Genomic DNA, 22,982 nt, shown 5'->3' with positions numbered 1-22,982 from the left:
TATTTATTGACCCTCCATCGTGTATGTCCCAGACAGTGAGCTTTGTACTGGTGATACAGTAATATAGGCCAAAGCCTGTCCTCAAGGAAAACATGAGGCAATGGGTAAGACAGATAAGAAAACAGGAAATTACAGTACAGTGTAAACAAGCAGTCAGAGGAGCTGAGTAACTCAGATCAGGGAAGGAGATGGTAAAGAAAGCTTACCAGAGAAGGTATCCCCTGAGGCACCTGAAAGGAGCCTCTGAAGGTGAGTGGAAATAGAACTTATTTCCCAAGGTCTGATTATTTTTTATTAACCATTGTAGTTTCTAGCAGACACAGATATTTAAAACTCTAAACGGATTTTTGTTGTTAATTTTTGTTTGGTTGATTGTTTTCGGCTTGTCTCAAAGCCATAGAAACAGGGAGTACCCTACTTCTCAGCTAATGAAAGGGAAGAAAAGAGTCTATTTGCAATCATGTTAGTAGTGGAAGAAGCAAGCAAAACAAATCCCTGAAACATGTGTGGTAAATGAAAGAGATTAAAGGGAAGTTGACCTAATATGAATTGGCAAATCTGGTTTTTCACTTGCAGGAGACCTGTGGTACACGTTTCCTGGGTTTTCAGCCCACATTTATTTCCTTTTCTGAAATGGGGCCCCAGTTTTGTTTTTTGTTTTGTTTTGTTTCGTTTTTCTTTATTTGGAGAACCACATCTTTCCTCATTCTTATTTTATGTGTTCTGGTGAAGCTGACTCTATTTCACTCTGGTTTTAGGGTTGGCTGTGATTCAGGCCTCCCAGTTAAGAACCTCACACTGGCCTCAGTGACTGGGATCGGAGCATCACTCAATCAGGACCAGAGAGAGGCAACCTGGAACTTTTGCTGAGCCTGTAAGACTCAGCAGAGAAGCCTACCTTGGCTTCTGGTTTGAACATGGGAAGTTGTAGATGAGGAGCTGCTGGGAGCTATCTTCCTACCTCTTCCCACCACTTGAAGCCTGAGATCGAAGCCACCAACACAGAGGAGAGCAGGGATCCTCACAGAAAAATATAAAGTCCATGAGAGCAGGAAGCTTGGCACTGTTTTAAAATCTTTTCATTGATACATCATTCACATACAGAAAAAAAACACACAAAACTAATTTGAGTAAAAAATTATTACAAAGTGAATACACATATTTAACTACCACCCAGATCAAGAAATAGAACATTACCCACCTCATACTCCTCCCAGTCACTACCCCCTCTCTCCTCTTGACTATTAACACCATAGTTTTGAGTTTTCCAACTTTGTGTAAATAGAAGTATAGTATTCATTCTCATATAGTATTCAGAAGCCAGTGTGTCTGGCTTCTGTCACTCAACATTATTATAAATGCCTTTGATGAACATATACATGCATTTTTATCAGATATATTCCTAAGAATAGAATTGCTAGGTCATAGAGTGTACATGAGTGTACATATGTTCAACTTTAGAAGATGCTGCCAAATTACATTCCAAAATGATCGTACTATAAAAAAGTTTTTTAAATTAAAAGAACAAAGTGATCGCATGAAATCACCCTGTTATGTAGCTGTTCCTCCACATCCTCGGCAACATTTGGTATTTTCAGTCTTTTAAGTGTGGATGTGTAGTATAGTACATCATATTACATTTTCCTCATGACTAATGAGTTTAAATACATTTTCATGTAGCCATTTGGATATCCTTTTCCGTGAAGTGCCTGTTCAACTGCCTGGCCCATTTTTCTATTGAGTTACCTGTCTTTTATTTTTTGATTTGTAAGAGGTTTAAGAATTGTTTATCTTTAGTTGCTACCCTAATACCATGCCGTATTACATTGTGGTTTTATAGTAAACCTTGGTAACTGGTAGAGTATGTCCTCCTATCTTGCTCTTCTTTTAAAGAGTGTTTTGGCTATTCTTGGCCCTTTGCATTTCCATATACATTTTAGAGTCAGGTTGCTATTTTCCACAAATAAATCTGTTAGGATTTTCATTGGGATTGCATTGAATCTATAAATTAATTTGGAGAGATTGACATATTTACAACATTGAAATTCAAATCCATGAACAATGCACATATTTCCATTTATTTAGGTTATCTTCAATTTCCCTCCATAAGTTCTATAGTTTTCTGTGTAGATAAGTCTTGCATTCTTTAATTAGATTTATTCCTAGGTATTTGATACTTCCGTGCAATTATAAATGGTAACAATTTAATTTTTTTTCTGTTTGTTGCTGGTATATAGAAAAATAATTGAATTTTGCATGTTGACCTTCTATATTGGTTTTCCATAGTTGCATAACAAATTATCACAAACCTAGCATCTTAAAAAATAAAGTTATTCTCTCACTGTTTTCATGAGTCAGTAGTCTGGATATGAGTTAGCTAGGTCATCTGCTCAAAGTCTCACTAGGCTGAAATCAAGGTGTCAGCCATGCCTATGATCTCACCTTAGGCTGAGAGTCCTCTTCCAAGCTCACTGATTATTGCTGCAATTCAGTTCCTTACAGCTGTAGGACTGAGGGTCCTCTTTTATGCTGGCTGTCATTTAGCAGCCACTCTTAGTTCCTAGAGGCCACTGCAGTTTCCTGTCATGTAGTCCTCTCTGGAGTATGGCATTCTATTTCTTCAAGGCCTGCAGGATACCATTTCTCTTGTTTCAAATATGTCTGATTTCTGACATCTTTGACATCTAAACTCTTTTAAAAGGGCTCACCTGATTAGGTAGGGCCACTCGGATGATCTTCCTTTTGATTACCTCAAGTTCAACTGGTCTTAATTACATCTTCAAAATTTCTTCACCTTTGCCATACATGATAAACTAATCATGTGAGTGAAATCTCATTCACGGGTCCACCCACACTTTAGGGGAGGGAATGTCATAGGGTATGTACACCAGGGGACCAGAATCTTGAGGGACAACTTAGAATTCTACCTCCCACACCTGTGTCCAGCAACCTTACTGGCTAATTAATTCAAGTAATATATCTGTAGATTCATTGAGATTTCCTAAATACACAGTTATATTACCTAAATATAATAACAGTTTTATTTATTCCCAATTGTTATACTGTTAAAACTTCTTTTTCTTAACTTATTGCACTGGCTAGAACCTCCAGTAAAATGCTGAAAAGAAGTAGTGAAAGTGGGTTTGTTTTTTGTATCATTGTATCTCCAGTGTTTAAAATAGACATAGTAGCTTTTCAATGAATATTTTCAAATGAATAAATGAATGACAGTAAAGCTGAGAGATGGGGAAAATTGGTTCCTGCTTGATCATTTGAGCATCGAAATATCACCATGTCCTAAGTCATCCCCAACCATGGACTTTTTAATTACATAAGGTGATAAATTATCCCCTCCCCACCCCACCGCCACCCCAATTTTTAGCTTAAGCCAAGTTTTTTTTGTCAAGTTCAATCAAAAGTTTTAAGTGATATTAGATCTCCTGACCCACAGAATAACATGAGTGAAAAATATTTGGGAGAAACTTAATTATTATGCCCAATGGAGTTACTTTTTTTTTTGAAGAGAACTTCTGAGAATTCAAACATGTTCAAATATGTACCATATTAAGAAAATCCTCCCTTACATTCACCTACCACTCCATCGGTCCCTCCCCTTACCCCACTTTTTTTTTTTTATAACTAAGCTTTTAGAAACAGTTCACTCATTCTTTGTTCTTTTCATATCATGGTCCTCAACTCATGATAATCTGCTTCTAATTCTACCAACTACCAAACTTTTCTTGGTAGGATCAGTAGTGACCTTCAGGCTGCTAAATCTAATGGACAACACATCTTATTTGCCATAGTTGACCACTCCCATCTTCTTCCAAAAAAATTACTTCCTTGTCTTCTGTGACCCCATGGTCTCCTGGCTTTTCTACTATTTCTCTGGTTCCTCTTTCTAGTCTCCCCCGGTTGCTTTTCCTCCTCTTGGGACCTAGTCCATTAACCAGAGGGGTATGCTAAACCACCTGGAATCAAAGCAGTACTCACTAACACACATCAGCGAGCCAGTTTAATCATAAAGACAAAGCCATTTATATAAATGTTTTGTTTGTTCATTGATTTGATATATGTTGATGTATGCTTGTTGTATGGATCTGTGGCCAGTCGTAGGCCCTCTTCCCTTCTTTTCTCTTCCCTTCCTTTCCCTCCTCTTCTCTTCTTATCTCTCTATACTCTCTCAGGAATCTCATACACATCCATCCTTTCAATTATTAAATGCATGTTGACAACTTCTGAATTTATATCTTCATTCAGGTCTCTCTTAGTTCCAGACCCATATATCTAACTGCCTCCTTAGTATTTCCAGATAGCTAGTACATAGACACCCAAAATTGGACATGTCTATTACTGAACTTATGGTGCCAAATCTTTTCCTCCTCCAGTGTTTCCTACCTCATTAAATAGTCCCACCATCCTCCTAGTTGCTCTAGTCAGGAACCTAGGAATCATCAACCTAGGAATCATCCTTTACATCTACCTATTTCTTAGTCCCTTTGTCCAACCAGTCACCAAGTACTGTCAATTCTGTCTCCAAGGATACTTCTCAATCTGTCTACTGCTGTTTGTCTTTACCACTACCACCTTAGCCCAGCACCTGGACCACTCAGACACTGTGTTAGTTAGCTCCAGCTGCTATAACAAAATACCGTAGACTGGGTCACTTAAACAACAGACAAATATTTCTAGCAGTTATGAGATCTGGGAAGTCCAAGATGAAGGTGCTGGCAGATTCAGTTCCTGGTGAGAGCCCTCTTCCTGGCTTGCAGATAGCCACCTTCTCACTGTGTCTCACTGTCACAGCGATATCTCTCACTCTTCCTCTTCTAATAAGGACACTAATCCCATCATAGGGGCTTCACTCTCATGACCTCATTCAAACCTAATTACCCCCCAAAGTTCCCACCTCCAAATACCATCACCTTGGGGATGAAGGCTTCAACATATGAATTTGGGCGTGGGGGGCACAAACATTCAGTCCATAACAGACACCTTTCTAGCTGCTAGTGCCATACATTTTCTTGGTTATCTCCACTAACTCATTCTCCACAGAGTGGTCAAACTGATCTTTTAAAAACGTGCTTGTGTCATCTCTTTCCCCAAAGCCCTGTAAAAACTTATAATAAAGTCCAAACTTTACCATGACCTATAACTCCCTGAATGGTCTGGCTTAGGCCTTCTTCAGCCTTTTCTCTCTTCCCTCTGCTTACCTAGCTCCTTCATGTCTCAGAGTTTCTTTCTGCTGGCTCTTTCCACTGCCTGGGACTCTTCACCACCACTATTCCCCTTCCCTGGCCAATTCCTATTCATTTCTCAGTTTAAATGCTGCTTCCATGGGCAAGGATTCCCTGTTCACCTACATTAAGTTACACTCACCTTTACAAGCTCTCATAGCTTCTTTTACTTTTCCATGACACGTATCCCAACTGTTGTTGAACATTTCCTATAATATTTGTTGAATGTCTCTTTTCTGTACTCCCTCTCCAAACCACCCCCAGATTGTGAGTGCCATGAGAGCATGAGCTGAATCAATCTTGCTTACTGCTAGCATCTAGGACCCAGAAACATCTTTGATAAATATCCACTGAGTGTGAATGGATGTTTGGATGTCTACTGGAGAATGAGGATGACGGCAGGGGGGGTTAGGGAGTGCTGGTGTAGGAACACTTTCCCTACCTCTTCATTCTAATAAGAGATTTAGAATCAGAATATTTCTTCCACCATTAAGAGGAGTCATGATTTTGACAAAAAATTAACCTCATTCTGGGGACAAGTAGTGAGTAACTGAGGTAGCCTCTAACATACTGGGGCAAAAGGCAGGCAGCTCAGGCAGGCAATAAAGAATCAGACAGCCAGAGAGGAGAGCCATTTCCCTCTGGATGCCATTAACTAGAGGGATATGCTGACCACCTGGAATCAAAGCAGCACTCCCTGGCACGCATCAGTGAGCCAGTTTAATCATAAAGACAAAGCCATTTATACAGGCTTTTTGTTTGCTCACTGGTTTGATATACGCTTGTTGTAGGGATCTGTGGAAAAAAAACTGTCACTAGTCTGACCTTCAATTTGTAATAGACACAAAAATACTTACATTTTGTAAATGTGTCCTGTATGCTTTCTTTACCATTTCTTTTGCTGGGCATATTGAGCTGTAAAATAAAGTTAGGGTAAACTTAGAAGAATGGAAATAGGCTTTTGCATATTTATAAAGGAGGAACACACAAAAATAAGCTATACATTTTCTAAAATACTGCATTCTTGCAACCAAATATGGGAACTGTCTCTTGGATTTGTGAACTGGTAAAGAATACCTGAAATAATAAATTAATCTAATTGATTATTTACTAAGTTATTAAATACTTATTACCAAGCAAAATCTTCCCTACAAGATGTTTTTTTCTTACAAGTATTGAGAACCTTCAAATTCCATACTTTTCGAGAAAGCCTTAACTTTTCTTTGGAGAAGAAGGGGAATCTGATATTTTTTGGATTCAAATAATAAGTAATTCCACTTAACATAATTCTTCTCTTTTCCAGTAATTTCTTGGTGTAGCATTCCCACAATATAGTGTGGGACAAACGGCATGGGACCGGAAGCCCTTAAACCTGGCTTCTGATTAGAAATCGGCTGACACCGCTAAAATGTTATCTGTCTCAGCCCTTTGGACCTCCATTTCCTCATGTGCAAGTGAAAAGCCTCTTCCATTCCTAAAGTCTTTGATTTCAAAGATGTTTTCTTTCTTTTGAGTTTTTCATTATTTTTATTTTATATAGATCCTTAAAAGTTAATAAATAAAAGTATGGAAGGGGAAAATACTGTTTTAAATCTAAGGCTAGATTTTCGGAAATAAGACTTCTAGATTGAAATCAAATTCTGATTGAGAACTTGTTTTTATTAATGCTCAGGAATTCACAGAAGTAAAGAGAATAAGGCAAGAAAACACAGATATTTTACTTCCTGGTAGAATCGGAATCAAAATGACCAGACAGTGGCATGAGAATTAAATGGCCTTTCTAATGCATTTTGGTATCCAATGAAAGTCCATTATATAATTGCAATCCATTGTTATACTAATCTTTTACTCTGGATTATGTTGTGAAATTGTCCTGTTTTCATGATACCACTGCTTTTTTTTGTTGTTGTTGTTGTTTTTGTCTCTGTTTATTTTGTTTCTAAAATATTTCCTGTTTGATTTTTTCTCTATTTAAAAATATTACATAGCGGTATAAGAATTTGTATTCCTGCTGCTTAGGGGGGTCTTTCTGTGTGATGGCTGGTGTTGAGTCACATACCCAGTTGATGTAGAGGGTGGTTCTTGAGGAAAATCCCTTGAGAGGCCAACCATGGCTTCTGTTTCTCTGAAAATGTATGGTTTCTAAATTGCCCATAATTTTCCTAGAAAAGTTTAAATGAAATTTCTCCTTAACCTAGAGAAGTTTTAAATGAAAAAAATTTTTTTTTCTAATAGACGTTTAACCATTGTCTTTTCATTATAGAATTGCATAGTTAAAAAATAATTCCATATAGTTATTACTTAAAATACTCCAATTGTAAAATAAGCCAAGACTATCATTATCTAATAAATTAATAGTGACTTACAAAAATCTTGAGCCCTATAACATATCAGTGGCAAGTCTTGAAAAAACATTAGACTAATTGGTTACTCATTCTGCTTAATGTGTGGAAGAAAGTGGTTTATGTTTATAAGCACTAGTTTGTCTTTGTCTTTCTTTCATTATTTCAACAAGTATTTACTGAGCTCTGAGCTCACACCAGGCATTGTTCCAGGTACTGGCTGGGTAAAGTGATAAACAAAACAGACAAAACTCTCTGTCCTCATGGAGCTTACATTCCTGTGGGGGAAAGACAGATAATAAGTAAAACATATGGGGGCTTAGATGATAATAAAGTCTAAGGAGAAAAATAAAGTGGAAAAACACATAGGACATGGTGTTGCAATGAGAAATATGGGTGTCATGGAATGTCTCACTGAGAAGGTAAGATCTGAATAAAGACCTGAAGAAGGTGAAGGAGTTAGCCATTAGGATATGTGGGGGAAAAGCATTCCAGGCAGAGGGAAGAGCAAGTGTAAATACTCTGAGGCAGGAGCATGCCTGGATTTAGGAACAGTGAGGAGCCCAATATGACTAGAGCAGTGAGAAATGGGGGGACTAGGAGGAGATAAAGATAGAGAGGTAAGAGTGGGATGAGATCAACTAGGGCCTTGCCAGGACTTTATCTTTTACTGTGAATGAGATAGAGCCACTGGAGTGTTCTAAGCAGAGGAATGACATGACATGACCTGACTTAAGTTTCATCAAGATCAAGCTGATTATTGTGTTGAGAATAAGCTGGTGGGGGACAAAGGCTAGGAGACTTTTGCAGTAATCCAGGCAAGTAGGATCATTGCACTATACAACTCCAAGAAGCATCATTCACCCTGCAGTGTCTGAGAATGGTGCTTCCCGTAATGAGCAGTGTATAGCCCAACAGCTGTAGTTAGCAGCCCTGTAGGCAAGATGGCTTGGACCAGGGTGGATGAAATGTGAGTGGTGAGAAGTGTTTAGTCAAGATATACTTTGAAGGTAGAACTAATAGGATTTTCTGACATGGTAGATGTGGAATATGAAAGAGTCAAGTATGATTTCAAGGTCATCAATTAATTTCATGAATTATTACTATTCATTATGCCAAATACCATTTACTAAGCGGGAGTAATTCATATTTATTTTTTAATTCAACAAGCATTTATTGAAAGTCTACTATGTAGTACATTGTTCCAGATTCTGTAGGATATTTTAAAAAGTACAATAGCAGCGACAACAGAAAATCCTGTCCTGGAAATACTTATAACTTAGTTTGTTAGACAAAGCCTCCATAGATAAAAGAACCAATACTGTAAAAAGTGACATAAGAAAAAATATGATAATGGGACCGATTAAATGGTATAACTACTTCTCTAGGGAAATGGTCCAATTTGAAAATAATTTTACATTTGTCAGGATATGCCCATATTTCTGATTGCTATACTCTCCTAATCTATTCAACAATTTACTCACTATTTTCCAATAGTAACAGGACTCACGTGTTTCCTGTTCCAAATGCAACTAGATATGCTATATGGTTGACTCCTGCTCCAGGAGGAACTATATAAAAGACTTCATGTCTGAGGTAGGAATTACCTGTTTCATGTGCCCTTCTCTTGCTGATGTCTTAGGTTGCATTACTCACAGTTTGGTTGAGAATTCACAATTTTACCTTGGCCCCTAGTTCCTACTTGTCCAACTTCTGACTTGCAAATTTTTATACTTCTGACCATTTATCTTACTTGCAGCCCTTTGGTTTATGAGAACTTTTGAGATTTTGTGACTTCTCATGCCTCACTTCACGCACCTCATTCATAGCCATGTCTTGCTGCTTCCTGTTCTATGGTTTTCATTAACACAGCTTTCCTAATAATAATGAGATAGTAAAGATTATAGTAATGAGAATGATATCTAACATTTTAAAGTAGTGACTATGAGCTAGGCACTAAGTGATGCTATTTAAGTATACTTTAAATGTAATCCTTATAGAAGGTCTGTGAAGTGGGTGCTATCATTATTCCTATAAGGAACTGAGCTTTAGAGAGCTGAACATGCCTGAGGTTACTCAGCTAGAAAGTGGCAGGTCTAGGATGCAAACCCAGAGTCCATGAAGACTACTATGCAATAACATGTCTTTTGTACCATATGCATATTAAACATGATTCTGAGGGAGGAAAAAAAGTCAATCCCAACAAACTTCTCTAAACTCTCAGAGCCTCTATGTTTAATAACTATCCTTCTAATGTTATGGGTTTATCAGTTTTTAATTTTCCTAGTTGAAGTTAGAGATAACATTTGCAATACAGTCCTATTTTTAAAGGTATTGATATTAGAGTTGGGTTTGCATGGCCCTAGACACAGGTACACACACATGTGTACTCTGCACGCAGGCTACCAAAGTAGCCATTGAAAGTAGAAATGACAGTGGGGACTTCTAGGAGACCAAGATCAAAATAAAAAAGAGAGGAGGGAAAAGGAAGAAAACTAACAAGTGTTTATTGAGCCTTTCATGTTATAAGTTACTGTGCTAAAATGCTCATTTAATCCTTACAACAACTTTATTATTACCATCACTTTACATTGGAGAAAAATAAACTGTGAAGAGGATATTACTCCTATTTGGCAGATGAAGAAACAAAGGATTAGAAATTGAGATCAAAATCACATAGTTAACGTGTCAAAGCAGGTTGAAAAACCCAAAATTAGCTGAATTCCAAAGCCTGTGGAATTAATCATTGCAGGTGGTAGACTCTAGGGTAGCCCCCATGATTCCCACTTCCTGGTGTTCAAAACTTTGTGTAATTCCTTCTTCTTAAGTGTGAGCAAAATTTGTGACTTGCTTCTAAACCATAGAACATGGTGAAGATAGAATATCATTCTGTATTGCTAGGTGACTCACTTTAGAGTTTAGAGACACGCCTTGCTGGTTTGATGAAGTAAGCAGCCATAGTGAGAAAACCTATATGGCAAGGAACTGCAGGAGGCCTCTAGGAGCTGAGGGCAGCCCCCAGACAGCAAGAAGCTAGGGTTCTCAGTCCTACAATCACAAGAAAAGGAATTCTGCTAATAACATGAATGACCTTGGAAGCAAATTCTTCCCCAGTCAAGCCTCCAAATGAGAACACAGCATGACTGATGTTTTGATTGCAGCCTTATGAGATCCTGAGCAGAACACCAAGCTAAACTGTGCCCAGACTCCTGACTCACAAAACTATAACATCATAAATATGTGTTTTTTAAACTAATAAGTTTTGATAATTTGTACACAGCAATAGAAAACTAATACACCCTGCTACCTTGGTTTTCCCTATCTTGGAGCACAGTAAATTATTAGTAAATAGTAGTTGCTCTTATGGTAATCAAATGAAAATGTGGAATATCAGTGTCAAAGAGAAATGTAACAGGGCAATTTAACAGAGTTAAATAATTGTTTCCAAAGTAATCAAGCAGCTGATTTAGAAGATGCAAACAGTGATGGATGGGGGGTGGGGAGGTGGTGGTGGTGGGATGAATTGGGAGATTGGGATTGACATATATACACTAATATGTATAAAATAGATAACTAATAAGAACCTGCTGTATAAAAAATAAATAAAGTTAAAAAAACAATGATGGAATATTGAAAACTTATATATTACTCCCAACAATTACTGAGTGTATTATCACGTGAAATATTATAACATTTCTAGTGTTGTTTATCCACACATTTAGTATTAATGTCTTACACCATATGCAGAGTAAATTGGAAAGTTTTCCAATGGTCCCACATTAGATATGAAGAAATATTAAAACATAGTTTCAGGTTTTATCATATTGTTATAAATTGTGATTTAAAAATGCTGTAACGTCTTACAATAGCTTAAATATGATGGATTAAGTAATTCAGGGTATTGGATCAAAAAACCAAACCCTGATGAAACTACTACCAGCATAATACTTTCAGTGCATGAGTACATGTGGACTTTGCTTACCAATGGTAATTCATAGAAAGCACACAATGTAACTATACATATGTAGCTATAGAGTAGGTTAGAGAACTTGATTGGGTTTCCATCTGATAGATTTAAGCTTTGCTACTGTGGAAAAAAGAGGGGCTAGTGCTCATGTCCAACTAAACTGCAAAATGATTTTTCTGATTGTTCCTTTGACCAGTGTCCCCTTTCCCTTCTGTACTTATATTGGCATGTGAATGTATAGTTTCTGTCAAACAAGTCCTTAAAAATGATGTTCACTGATTGATAAACACATTAACCTCACGACTGCCCCCTACACAAATATGTGCTGAACATACAGCAAACATAACGTAGGCCTTTCATAGGTGTTGCAGCATTAGAAAATTTGCCCATTGTCCATCTAGTGAGAATATATGACCCTGATGACTATCACCATTCATAATTCTCAACAGGTTTAATAAAGATTATGCTAGATACACTGTTAGTAATAGGGTAGCTAAATATTGTCTTCATATTTGCTTTTTTTGAGGGCAATGATTATTTCTATCCATTTTTTCCTTAATTTTCTGTGATCTGTGCTTCCTGGAAATTAACACTAATAATATATCTCTGCATATTTATTTTCGGTTTGGCTTTTTTTTTTTAATTTTTAAATTTAATTTTATTTATTTTTTTATACAGCAGGTTCTTATTAGTCATCAGTTTTATACACATCAGTGTATACATGTCAATCCCAATCACCCAATTCATCACACCACCATTGGCTTTTCTTTTTAATACTGAAATGATTCAAGGGATAACAAGTGAACATATTAATTAATTTGAAATTTATCTACTTCTAAATTAAATTACTTGTCCAGTTAACAGTTTTTTGTTTTGTTTTATTTTTGGCAAACCTGATCATTAGCATTTACTTTTACATTTAGATTAATGATTATGAACTGTTCTGTGGAAAAGTAAAAATCAGATCATGCTGGATCCCTGAAAGAACTAAGTGCAATACTCAGTGTGTATTTTCTTCCTATGGTATGTTATCTACAGATGGATAATGAGGAAAGCAAACCAGTCTGTCTTCTTCTAGTGTCTGGGAGATACTTCATGGCTATTGTCTAACCCAAGTGCCAACTACAGCAACTTGGAATCTCTTTGAAACAAGGTGGGGTATAAATGCAAATATTTTTTAAAAGGCCAAACTGCCAGGTTTAAGGCAGCTTTTGAACTATTGTTGATTTTCTGATGTGGTTCCAAAATATAGGAACCTGCTATATTTCTTAGTATAATCTGTGAACTGATTCTAGATTTAAAGTGAATTATTTTCCTTTCTGGCCTTTGATGAAATTTGGTGAGTCTTTCCTTGATATGTTCATAATGTAAACTCATCTGGTTTTATATGAGATTGGGGATTTAGGAGGATTTCTAATTTTAAAGTTAAATTTAGTTCATATTGGAGATTGATATTCTCATTCTCCTTATTACAAAACTGTAGAGAATTGAATTTGAAAAACATACTGTAAGAATTTCCTCTCAGCTATTTTTGTTGCTTCCTTCTCTTTTGTCCTTCCCTTCCCCCAACTTTAGCTCCTTAGTGTGTAAATTATTATTTCACAAAGAGTTATGTTTGCAGTTTTCAAAGTGACTTCTTAGAAGTGAAATTTGGAACATTTTTTTTTCAATCCCCAAAGGTAAAACTTATATTTTCACTTTTGATTTGTTAAAACACACCAAGTGTCTTATAAATGCCTGAAACTTTGATATTTTTAGGCAAAGAACTAATTTCAAAATTGAAAGAAATCTTCCTAAAATTAAGACATAAGCACTCAAATGGCCCTTTCCTCTCTTTTAAAAAATATCCTAAGACATTCCCTTTCTTGTGGATTGTATTTTATTGGATTAAGATCACCAGCCCTCTGAAACCCGGCTAAATTGGATTACTGTTGAGAATCACAGGGAGGAGGTATTAATAATATACACACACTTCAAGCATCTCAGTCAAATAGCAGGAATAACTGATTTCAGTGCCAGAGAAGTTTGATAGGTGCCTGGGAGGAAGACCTGGAACTAGGGGAAAACTTAGGAGAAGAACTTGGTGAGGGAAGGCCTCGAGAGAGAGACAATGCCCTGTTTCCAGAGTCCAGGGGATTGTTGGGGAGGGGGTGACCTTAAACCTTTCAAAGGACACTTAACTGGAAAATTCTGAGCAGCCTTCACTTTGGAGGGGGTGAAAGGAGAGGTGGAATGTTGTGGAGGTATCTCCTTTAATAGGCGCTGCGTGGTTGAGGGATGTTTGGAGTCAGTTGGTCTGGGGGGTGGGCGAAGGCCACCCTGAGGGGTCGCGGACCGTCCCTGGGAAGGCGGCAGGCGGCACCTGGCTGCCGCCGAGAGCGCCTCGGGGTGGGGGAAGGGTCGTGGGGAAAAGTCGAGTTCAGCGTGGGTTTCTCTCTTTGCCTGTAGGACTATTAGAAGAGATTAGAGGAGGCGCCGAGCCGCCGCGCGGGGTATTCCCCGCTCCGGGGGAACGCCGGCGGCGCCAGCGCCGACCCCGGCCCTCTCCTGAGGCGCCGAGAGCTACCCCCGGTCCGGGCCGCGGCCTCCCGCCCCGGCGGAGCCGCGCGGTGGATTGTGGGCTGGGGGCTGCGGCGGCCTCACTGCGGCCTCGGACACTGTCTCCCCGGATCTAGCCGGGCCGAGGCAGGCAGGCAGGCAGGCGGACGGGGTGAGGGGAAGCAGTGGAGCAGGGAGCAGAAGCGCTAGGGTAGTGGTCGCGGCGCGGCGGCGGCGGCGGCGGCTCCTCTGGAGGCCGGGGATGTGGGAGAGGCGGTGGCAGGAGCGGCGGAGGCGGCGCTGCGGACCCGGGGGAAACTGCTGGCTGACAGGACACCCGGGAGAGACGTGAGGGAGCCGCCGCTGCCGCCTCTCACCCCCGAGCGGAGCTGGGCTCGAGAGGGCGGCCCTGTGCTCCCCCAGCCGACTAGCCAGCCGGCGCGGGGCGGGGGCGGGAAGCCGGGCTCGGGCCCAGCCGGGCTCCGGGCGGCGGCGGCCGCGGAGCAGCAGCCTCGGCGCGACGTGGAGGGTTGGAGGCGGCGGCGATGCACTAGGCCTCGCTCTGGGGCTGCTGCCCGGGACCCGCAGGTAGGTGTCGGGCCGGCCGCACGCGGCCCCCAGCGCTTCGCGGCCCACCCTCACCCCGACCTCCTGTAGAGGGAGGACCGAGACCCCACCCCCTCTGTCTCCTCCCCTGCCGGAGCCGGCGGAGTTTCGGTCACAACTGACCGGCGCCGAAGCTTCCATTCCTCCCGGCCACCACCACCTCCTCTTCCTTCTTACTCTTCCTCCGGGATCGGGGCCGGCAGCTGTGCTCTTCGCCTCCAGCCCGCGGCCGCGACGCCGCTCTCGCCCCTCTCTCCCCTCTCGGGGATCCGGGCTGTGGAACCTCCACCACCCGCCTTAGACGCTGCCCCCAAACTTTCCCTTTCTTTTTCTAGCCGGGCCCTTACCCCTTTTTGATCCTACTGGAATAATTTAAATTAAAAAACTCATTTTTTCCTCCTGGCGAAAGCCAGCCCAGAAAATAACTCGGTGTTTTGCAGTTTGGCAATTTAGCTCGCAATCATTTGTTAAATAATTAATTTTTCTTCAGTTATGTGTCTTTCCATCTCTGCATTGGTACAAAGGCAGGCCTTCCCTGCCCTCCTGTCGTTGACAAGGGAACTTTTGCCTGCCCATTATAATTAACCACTTGGTCTGTCCGTGTACTGAGTTCGGGATGGTATTTTTAGAATTTTGGTTGACCCGGGTTGCAATATTTTTTAAACTTCCCCTTTCACCAGCTTTATTTTGGTCTTTATTGGGGCTCTCCTTACTTTCGAAGAATTAAATTGGAATGTTTTTGTGTTTTGCTTTTAATTGGTTCTATATCTGATTTGTCAAACCCCAGGGCAATCTTAAGAGTAAATGCTTACAAGGCAAGTGATGTCATGATAGTATACTGAGATATGTGTTATTGTGGTAACTTAAACTGCAGATTTTGATGGACAGTCAGGTTGACTTTTATATATGATGAAGTGTTCTAGTTGGAAAAGTACCTTCAGAGCCTTAATGACTTCTAAGCAGTTATGATAGAACAGATGGAATGATGGGATTTGTTTGTTTGACTATTTGTATTGCAGAGTCTGATTTCCTAGAAATAGGTATTACTTGATTGTTCATAGTGGTCATCATTGCTTATGATAGGTTTTGGTAAAAATGATCAATGTGTGCAAATTTTGGGCGATTGATAGTTGTGGTTTGAGGGATTAGATGTTTGCGATTTTATTGTGATATGGCTGTTTTAAAATTATGCTCTGTTAATTTCAGAATTATTGCACTATCAGGACAGACATTACAATCTGAGGATCACTTTTAAAAGAAATAAATGTTTTATGGTCTTCCTTATAAAGAATGCATTACAAAACTATAAAGACTTCACATTTTCTTGTTGATGATATTAATATATTTTGGTCTTGGAGAGGTATTGTTACTCTGGGCTTTCTGAAGTGTTACACTGGGCTTTCTGAAGTGTTTTCCGTTGCTTTTAAATTATCCAAAGTTTACTAAGAAAAGATGATTAAATTTGCATATGTTTGTTTTCTGGAAAAGTTAAAGTTTATTTTTGAATAGGTATTAAGTTTTTATGTCAGAATTAAAATCAAATCTTACATAACTCTTGAAATGGCAAACTGCAGAATTTGCTCTTAATCACATTCCTTTCCTATCAGTAAAAGTTGATTAAAATTATTTTCCTGCTTTTAGCTTTTTACATACTTTATTGAGTAAAAGTACACTTATTTAAAGTGTTAAATTCATCCATTTTTAGTATATTTACATAGTTGTGTAACCATCACCATAATCTAATTTTAGAATATTTTCATCACCCCAAAAAGAAACTCCCCATACTCCCCACACCAGCCCCAGACCTAGGCAACCACTAATATACTTTCCCTCTCAATGAGTGAATTGTGGTTCACTCATAAATAGTATCAGCTCCCTGAAAAGTTTTTCTTTTAAGATTAATTTCCATGTTTAAAATAGTTTTAGACAGGAAATAATCAACTGATCACTGGTATTAATAAGTGATGTTTTAAACAGTTGATATACTGTTTGGTTGTATTCCTCATGGATTACTATAAAGAGTGGAGAAAGAAAAAAGTTAGGATGAATGACTTAAGTGATCTCAGGAGGTGGTTTAGTCAGCTGGGAGTCAGTAAGTAAAAGTTGAAGAAATATTTTTGCCATTGGATATTAGGGCTGGAAAAAATCTTAAAGGTCATCAGCTTACTTCCTGCTTGCTTTGCAAATAGATGGCAGGAACCAGATGAGGAAATCTGAAGAGTGGAAGGTTGAATCTCTAGAATGCGTGACTCAAGAACCACAATGTGACAATGTAAGGCAAGAAATGGGGATTTGCAAGTTAGAACTGTTTAGATCCTATGTATATATAAGTATGTATGTATTTGACATTTTACTAGCAGAGTAGGGAGAGAACTGGACATTCCCCAACTTTGGGATGGAGGGGAAGAGGTGACAGTAGATGCGATTCATGTTACAAAATCCTCTAAAATGCTTTAACCTAAAGGAGGATGGCATATATATTATTTAGCTATCTTCTTGTACTATTACCATCTTATTTTTAAAAATCCAAATTTTAAAAACAAAATTAATTTTTAAAAATTATACAGGGCTGGTTGGAGGCCTCCTTTTTCAAAGACCCAGGGCCCTAACATCTAAACCAATGGTACTCAAATAGGGGCAGTTTTGCCCTCTAAGGAACGTTTGGCAGTGTCTGAAGACATTTTTCATTGTCACAACTGAGGGTGGGGTGCTATTGCTAAATATCCTAGGATGCACAGGACATGTCCTACTCCACCCTACCCCACACACACAACAAAGAATTATCTGACCCTACATATCAGTAATGTTCTAATCCTGTGGTTTGTGTGATTCTGGTAAGGGCCTGAGCAAATGTTCTTGACTCCCACCAGATTGGAAAATATTTTCAGTGGGCATTGTTTGGTGGGTTAGATTAAACTTTAGGTCCTCTAGCAATTCTCTCTCTTTGCAGGGGGAGGCGGTTGAGGGAAAACTGAAAGGAAATCTGTGACATAATGCAGATATTCTTTAGTCTGTTTAGTTGTCTTCAAATCTGAAGTAAAAAAATTTTTTCCTGAAAATGACAGCCTTACTTTACTGCAGATTTGAACTATTATGTTTTGAATTGTTCGTTACTGTTGCATAGGTTTTTGAAATTGGAAATAGATAAATAGTATTTTCTCTATCTAGATTTCTTTTCCTGGTAGCTTCAACTGCGAAGAAAGGAGAGAAGTAAGCTAAAGTGTTTTAATTAATTAATAGTGTATGTTGTGATGCAGAAAAATTCAAAGCTTGTACATGAATCTCATCTTTTTTTTTCCTTATGGGCCCCTTTTGACTCTAATTTCTTTATAACAAGCTTAATTTGGTGATGAAAGAAGAAAAGATTGAAAAGTTGGAATCACTTTTGCTATTTACCAGCCTTATGACTTTAGATAAATTACTCAATCTTTCTGAGCCTCAGTTTTCTCATCTATAAAGTAGGAATAGTGATAATTCCTGTATTATAAAGTTATTGTGAGAATTAAATGAGGTAATGTGTGTTAAGATGCTATGTCAACTGTAAAATACTATATGAGTTAGTTAATGTACCTGAAACTAATATAATGTTATATGTCAATTATACCTCAATTAATAAAAAAAGAGTTACTTGCTTCAGAAGAATCAAATTAGATGGTGCCAAAGCAGGAATATAGAAAGCTAGGCAGAGAATAGTAACTGCTGACAACCTCTCTAGGGAGAAGAGAGAAGTTCTAAGAATATATCGCTAACAAACTGGTAAAAGAACTAGTATTATCACCAAAATCTGGAGCTCTTCCAACTAGGGGCAGACTGACTTCCTTCAGTAGCACCTGAGGGTATCATTATTACAACACAGTATAAAACTGATTATTATAATGGTGAAATTAAGTTATAAAGAAAAGGTTACCTTGTTTTCAAAATATGCTGTTTGAAAAGTCATAAAAATGTATAATTTAAGAATTAAAAATTTCATAAGTGCCTTATACAAAAAGTTTTAGCCTTATCAAGAGTAAGCTATAGTTATCTGGATCAGTTACCTTGCTGGGACTAATTCCTTCTGTCTTCATTTACCATTCATGCCTTTCTTCATATTTTAAGGGTTGCATATGAATATTGTGGTAATTCATCATATTTTATGATGTCTTTCTCATGAGGAGTGAATAAAGTAAAATTTTGAAATCATAATAGTTATGTCAAGAAAGTTTGTGCCCTTGTTTGTTTTGTTTTGTTTTTATTTTGTTTTGTTTTTCAATTTGGCTAAATAAAATCCTAAACTATAGCAGTGTCAGTTGGAATGGAGAGCAAGGGATGGATTTGTGATGAATTTTAAAGGTAGAATCCATAGGACAGTTCAAGTTGGTATAGACATTGAAGAATGTGGAGAGGTCAGAGAGTTAAGTTGGCTCTAGTGTTTCTAGCTTGGTAAACTACATAGATGGTGTTGTTAACTGAGCTAGAGAAGGAATACGTTTTTGGCAGGCAGGGGAGGGTGGATAAAGATGGTAGGTAATGAATTTAAGTTTTGGATATATTGAATTTTAAGTATCTCTGAGACTTGTAGGTGAAGATGCCCAGTAGGCAGTTACAAATTTGGGTATGGAATACTGAAAAGAGGTTAGAAGTGGAGAAAGACCTTGAATCTATCCAGTTTTCTCTGTCTCCTCTACCATTATCTGAGTTCAGGCTACTGTCTTCTCTCACCTACATTATTACAAGTTTCCTATTTGGTCTCTTCTAGTATTAGTCTTCTCCAGTCCGTTCTCAGTGCTATAATCAGTGATTTTTCTTAAGGGCAAATTTGATTATATCATTCCTCAGCTTAAATTATTTCTGTGACTTTCCTCATGATGAAACCCACATTCCTTATTCCTTTAACAGATTTATAAATTCATTTAAGTTCTTTTCCCAACTTATCTCTCTAGCCTAGTGACTCTCCACAACTCCCTGTTCCCCTAAAATAGACAGATTGAATTACTTGTGGTTTCTGGCAATAGGCTCTCTCTTCCCTCCAAGCCTTTGCACTACTGTTCACTATTCCTGAAGGGTTCTCCTTATCACACCCTTTCTCCCCTTCATCTATCTGACTCATTTCTACTTATGTTCAGTTCTTAGTAAGCCTTCATTGGTGCATTATTATTATTATTGAAAAATTTTAAACCCACAGAAAAGTCAAAAGAATAGTAGAACGAACACACACACACACACACCATACACACACGCAGACACCACATACACACCCCTTTGCCAAACCTGAAAACAGGATGTAGATTTTTTTTTTTTTTTGGATGTAGATATTATGATGCTTCATTCCTAATACTTAAGCATGCATCTCCCAGTTACAGGGACATTCTCTCACGTAACCACAATACCATTATGATACCTAAGAATGTCAACAATTACTCAGTAACGTTATTCAACATATAGTCCATACTTAAATTTTCCCATTTGTCCCAAAATTATAGCTTTTTTTCTCCCTTTAATGCAAGATTCAGTCAAGATTCATGCATTGCATTTGGCTTGTATGTCTCTTTAGTCTCCCCCAATCTGGACTAGTCCCACTGTCTCCCTTTCTTCTTGGGTTTATCTTTTGAAAAGTAGAGGCATTTGTCCTCAGGTATCTTCCATATTCTGAATTAGTCTGTTTCTTTATGATTCGATTCTGGTAGAATATTTCTGGCAAGAATACCACACAGATGATATATATACCTACCACTTTATCACATCAGGAGACACATAATGTCAGGCTGTCCCCTGTTGGTGATTCCAGCTTGATCACTTGGTAAAGGTGAGAACTGACAGATCTCTACTATTTAATACATAATTGATAGTGTGATACTTCATTGCTGTGTAAATATCCTGTTCCTAACAATCTTTTAAACTAATGGTTTTAGCATCCATTAATGATCCTTGCTTGAATCAGTCATTGCATTGGAGGGTTACAAAGGGTGATTTTTCTAATTCTTTCATTCCATCTACATTTATTACCTTCATTGATTTTTGAGAGCATGAGGTCAGGTTAGATGAAGACTGAATATAAGCAATTGAATTTAGAAATCAGGTCATTCCTCACCTTTTCCAGAGCCAAGTGAGTGGTGAAGATGGAAGATGGATTACTAAGGTGGTAGACCAGAGAGAAAATAGAGGTTTGCCAGTGAAGGGGAGGCAAGAAGAAGTAGCTTGAATAGATAGAGTTGAAGGAAAGAACTTTAATTTAGTACTTGAACATTTTTTTGATGGATTGATGAGATTGGCAATAGGAGAGTCAGGGAATAATTAATAGAACAAGGTCTTAGATGAAGTGCAGAAAGATGAGATCAAGAACAGCAGGTTGACTTTTGACAATGCTCGGTCAGTCACAGCCCCTTCTCCATACACTGCACAAATCTTTTTTTGCATTTCAGTTGCATTTTTGCGTTTCTTGAAATAATAAAGCATAACATGCTGAAAAAAGAAAAAAAAAGGAACAGCAGGTTGGGGGATTAACTCTGGAAAAGAGTAGACACCTATACTGTACCTCAGAAAGTTAGGAATTGTGTATAGGTGAGAATTAGGTACGTTTGGATATGGATGGAAGAAGTCATATCTGAGGACTTTTTCTTATTGCTATGTGGTAGACATTTACTTTTTGAGCATGAGATTGATGGAGGTAAGCTAGGGGACATGAGAGTAATGAAAATTTGTTATGAGTACTGTGGGGATTGGGAAAGAGAAGTGCTTGAGGATAAATAAGTGAAAGGACTGCTGAGCAGAGCCTCATCTGAGATTGGAACTCATAAATGTATAATCTGCATGTTTTACATAAATTTTCTCTGGCAGTGTTCTGCAGCCAGGAACAAAGCAAAGACAGATTGTATTGAAGATGGATGAGGGAGGAGAGAATTGAACATGCAAGGGAGACTGTTGAAGTAATTGACCATGAGATCCAAGCTAAGTGGAGAAGCTTGTGAGGCAGAACTGGGCTAAGAGACCCAAACAGTGGGGAGAGGAGGTATAGAGGTAATATCAAGCAGTAATTAATTAAAATGCTAATTTATTCTTGGTTTGGGGTTATAGTACTAATAAACTTTATAGTTATTTACTTTATACCTCAAACTAACATTTAATATTTTCATTCTTGAACCGCTTACTGACTCACTGCAGGTGAGTTTCTAGCTGTTTTGCTTTATTTTCTCTAAAAAGAAAATTTCTTGAAAGCATCATCTTTATTATTACTTAACATTTATAGAGTACATACTTGTTTAGATTATTTGAAGACCCTTCCCTTCAAGGATCTAGATACAAAATGTATTTTATTTACAAAGATAGACTTAACACTAGATTGTTTTTACTGTAGAAAGAAGCAAGGCAGGGATAACCCAAAACAGTGGATAAATCCTGGCGTCATTTTTGTCCTTCTTAGGAAAACATTAATATATAATTTTCTCTTAGCAACTATTTTCAAGCTAGCGTCGATTATACAGTTTTTCTTTTCTTTTTTTTTTAAAATTAATTAATTAATTAATTTATTTTTATGGCTGTGTTGGGTCTTCGTTTCTGCGCAAGGGCCTTCTCTAGTTGCGGCAAGGGGGGGCCACTCTTCATCGCGGTGCGTGGGCCTCTCACTGTCGCGGCCTCTCTTGTTGTGGAGCACAGGCTCCAGACGCGCAGGCTCAGTAATTGTGGCTCACGGGCCCAGCTGCTCCGTGGCATGTGAGATCCTCCCAGACCAGGGCTCGAACCCGTGTCCCCTGCATTGGCAGGTAGACTCTCAACCACTGCGCCACCAGGGGAGCCCCCAGATTTTCTTTTAAATTTACTCTTTTTGTAGACATGTTAATAAGTATCTACTGGTTTACATATTTAAGACATTTGTATCCTCCAGTAACTTTGAATGAGTGATTTTAGGATTTATTTGTTAATCTTTGGTCAAGACACCAAGAACAGAATACCAGTGTTCTCATCTGATTCACTTTGACAAAAATTTCACTAGTAATACAGTAATATCAATGCCCTAAAGGAGTATAATAAAGCATCCAAGTTATATTTTGACTTCATTCAATTTTTTACATGTTAGAGACAGATTTTTTTCACAGTACAGTTTTATCATTCACTTCCAGGCCTGTGAACACTTCATTAATTTCAGCGGCTGCTATAGTATGTTATTTTAGTGTATTAAGTCTCTGATGAGTGCTGGGGAAAAAAGACATTGTTTTTATTTTTAATAACATCTAGATTTAAAAAATATATTTATGTTGTTTTTTTGAGGATATTTGTGATTTTATTCCTGATAAGAATGTCACACGTGAAATAGTA

At 38.3% G+C, this 22,982-nt stretch overlaps 1 protein-coding gene across 4 annotated transcripts in view; it reads left to right on the top strand.

Moving 5' to 3' along the window:
• The first annotated feature begins 14,197 nt into the window (after nt 1–14,197).
• VPS54 (VPS54 subunit of GARP complex) overlaps nt 14,198–22,982 on the top strand; it is a 94,030-nt gene continuing 85,245 nt past the window's right edge. For 2 of the 4 annotated variants that reach the window (XM_061168777.1, XM_061168773.1), the window contains exon 1: nt 14,198–14,672. The gene's annotated coding sequence lies outside the window, so the exon portion shown is untranslated. Of the gene's footprint in view, nt 14,673–16,923; nt 16,963–22,982 lie in introns of those variants that run through there. The other 2 variants (XM_061168776.1, XM_061168775.1) reach the window with 2 other exon arrangements.

The sequence above is a fragment of the Eubalaena glacialis genome, chromosome 14, assembly GCF_028564815.1.
Source record: "Eubalaena glacialis isolate mEubGla1 chromosome 14, mEubGla1.1.hap2.+ XY, whole genome shotgun sequence".
In the NCBI taxonomy this organism is placed as follows: domain Eukaryota; kingdom Metazoa; phylum Chordata; class Mammalia; order Artiodactyla; family Balaenidae; genus Eubalaena; species Eubalaena glacialis.
Note: the sequence above shows the minus strand (reverse complement) of the source record. Positions and strands in the feature narration are given on the sequence as shown.